The sequence below is a fragment of the Mirounga angustirostris genome, unplaced genomic scaffold (assembly GCF_029215605.1).
Source record: "Mirounga angustirostris isolate CCGP_5_RB_7025 unplaced genomic scaffold, mMirAng1.0.hap1 SCAF_2, whole genome shotgun sequence".
Classification (NCBI taxonomy): Eukaryota; Metazoa; Chordata; class Mammalia; order Carnivora; family Phocidae; genus Mirounga; species Mirounga angustirostris.
The window spans coordinates 82,988,660-82,992,079 of NW_026991710.1; positions in this window are offsets into that span (position 1 = coordinate 82,988,660).

A 3,420-nucleotide genomic window follows, 5' to 3' on the forward strand; every position below is an offset into this window, starting at 1 on the left:
AGACCAGAGAAGAAGGGAGGGGATGAAAGGGAAAGAGAAGGTAGAAAAAGGGTGGGGGAGGAGAGGAGTGGAGGGAAAGGAGGGGACCAGAGGACAGGGAAGAGGAGAGGGGGGGAGAGAAAGGGGGACATGGGAGTGAGGAAGACAAAGGGAGAGTAGCCTGTCATTGAGCAATATCTGCCCATCACTGCTGAATAGAAATAGATTTTCTGAGTTAAGGAAATTGCTCTCAAAACTGAACAAAATAATTATTTTTAAGAATAAGTCGACTATATGTATGAAGATCTTTTAATAAGGCTTTAACTGCCTCCTCATTTTTCCTACAGCCTGAGTATTTAGCTAGTATGCTTAGTATGTTTACATAGACATCTCACTTGTATTTATAAATATATCTGTAGAAATATTTCTGTTCTGTTCTCTGTTTTACACCACAAGAATGTAAAACAGTATATTTCCATTTTGGTTCAGAGAAGATAATTTTGCTAAACCAATTAGTTGGCAGGTTCATTAGGCAATTCCCAAACCTAACTCAGAAATCACTATGAGCTAGGTAATGCCTGGACCATGTCACCATCCACGTCTAACCTAATTTCTTCCTAAACTCTGATGAAGACATTCTTTCCTCCATCATCTTCCATTCCCTTCCATTTAAAATGTCCTTAGGGTTCCTGACTATTGCTTCAGGTTTGGTCCAAGAACCATAGACATCCTATAGATTCTTTTCTCAAGTATCAGCAGGCTAGAGATTCAGCTGTGCTTATTTTTTATTGAACTCAGAAGGTAAAACCTCTGAGTAGCTTTTCTTGTAAAATGACAGGGACCTTCCTAATTGGGCCAAATCTCAACAAGTAATTTAAATTCAGCCTATCTGGTTCAAGTACTTCTTCTCCAGCCCTATCAGATGTCTTGGCAAATGATCATTACTTTTCTTTGCCCAATGAAATGTGAATATTACATATAGCTTCCCTAAGTATAGATATTGTACATCCTTTCCCTTTTTGGATGACTCATACTGTGCACACCTAAGTGTGTGTGTGTATGTGTGTGTGTGCATGTGTGTGTATGTGTTTGGGTGGGGGATATGAGGTTAGAGGAGTACTAGCCTCCAAGTTAAGGATGTCTTTCAGAGTCTACACTCTATCCCTTACCTTGTTCCAGATGCCCTTTGATGACTTCCAGAAGCTGATAATTGCTTTCCAAGTTGTACATTTAGTTTACAATAGAAACTTCTAGTGATCTAGGTTTATCAGCTGCTCACAGGCAACTGGTTGTCATTCTGATCTTCAGGTAAACTCAGTGTATTTTGGGTTTATTATCTATATTTATGCTTTCTTTTGTAAAATCAGATTCCATATTCCTCCCATAATTCCCAGTCTGCTATTAACTTTGGCCTGTACTTCTCTTTAATTTTATTATTTCTTATAGTTTTTGATAAGCAAGGCACAAGATACCACCATCACCTTCTTTCAAGGAGAATTCTCATCCTCTAGTAAAGTCCATTTCATTTATTACATTATGGATTCCATCACTTATTACAGGCTATATCCAAACTCAGATTTCTAAGAAATAAATTATAAGTTGTTTTAGTATGCCATATATCCCCCAGATGATAGTAAAGATTACTTGCCATTCATTATTTCATTTATTCAAGCAGTCTATATTGAGTGCCTCTTCCAGGAACAGCCAGTTATTCTTTAATGAGTTTGGAAGTCAACGTGCATATTGAACTGTGGCGACCAGCTCAATGTTGTATGACATCAGACTGGTAAAGTGAAATTTGATTTGGAAACACAGGGGTCTCATACGAGAACAATTAGCAGCTAAATTTTAAAAATCACTTTTTAAATACACTGGGCCAGTTGAAGAAAGGCACTTTGAGGGAATGACATTGAGCAATCATGAGAAGGCTATAAGAAGGACTATGATGTAGGATTAAGGTAGGGGTGAGAGAAGATGGTGGAGCACTATAATAGCAATGACCAAAAGGTCATATTTGAATAGGATGGGACTGTGAAGGCATTGATAAATGTTGAAGGGGCAGCCAAGATAAATGCTCCAAACTAGTTGTGTTTGGAAAGTGCAATGACCTGTTCCTCCAAGGTTCAGATTAAACCATGTTCATCTAAGAGAAAGAACTGTGGGGTGCCTGGGTGGCTGAGTTGGTTAAGCGACCAACTCTTGGTTTTGCCTCAGGTCATGATTTTAGGTCATGAGATCAAGCCCCAGCTCGGGCTCTACACTCAGCACAGAGTCTGCTTAAGATTCTCCCTCTCCCTCTGCCCCTGCTCCCACTTGGATGCATGGAGGGGCACACATTCTCTCTCCCTCTAAAATAAATAAATAAATAAATAAATAAATAAATAAATAAATAAATAAATAAATAAAATCTTTAAGAGAAAGAGCTGTGGCCTCTGACTCTGCTAGGAATCTGCTAAGAATTCACCACTCTTCCCATTTTAGTTTCCAAGGAAGCACTCTACTTTGCTTCCAGAATCTGCTTGCCCCAGTCTCTTCCTCAGAGCCGTGAGATTAAAAGACAAAGTCTTCGACCTGAGTCCCATTTTAGTTATTGCTTTGTGCGTCTTCAGATAACTGAGGTAGAAAACTTTTCTTATAATTAGAATGGGGCCCAGTCATAGTTGGTCACGTGAGTAATTCTGCCTTCTAATTTATTTGTGTTTGTGATTGTACCCAAAACTGTTGTAGGCAAAAATGTTGTGCTATGTTTAATAGCAAAAATGTGAGTATGAATATATAAATATTATAAAGAACCCCCAAAGTGGAATGACAAAAGAACACAATATTATGTCAGCTTAAGGCTGCAGATAGGTAACATATAGAAAATATGAGTCTGGAAGGTACATGACCTGTAAAGACCAGATGTGGCAGAGTTGTGGGAAGGGTCATTTGGAAGCAGCCCAAGGAAGCTGATCTCAATAAAGAACCTAGGGGAAAATAAAAACGTTAGATCTGGGGAAGCATCTAGGAACAAGAACAATTAACACTGTTTTAAGTAATTTCCTAAGTGCAGTAAAAGAATTAAATTTTTTCATTCCTTCTTTTAAGAACCAACAAGTTTGAGGAAATGGCTTTAATCTTTGGTTATAAAACAAGTCACACATGAGAAGTTAGATTTCTGTGCTAAATTAAACACAGCAACATCCCACCATCTTTTCCAGTTACTGTTATCTGTTGACCTAAGTGGCTTAATTTACTCCCAATATCCACTCCTTGCAAAAAGTCTTGGTAATAGGAGGTTAAAAACATTTGCTTTGAATATAATTAACTACCCTCTGAGCAGGTTCCCCAAAGCATCAGTTTTGCCTTAGGGTCTGAGAGCACTTAAAGTAGTGATGTTCCTTACAAGAGAAAAAGAATATTGGAAAAGGAATTAAAACCGAGGGAAAAGAAGAGTTTGGG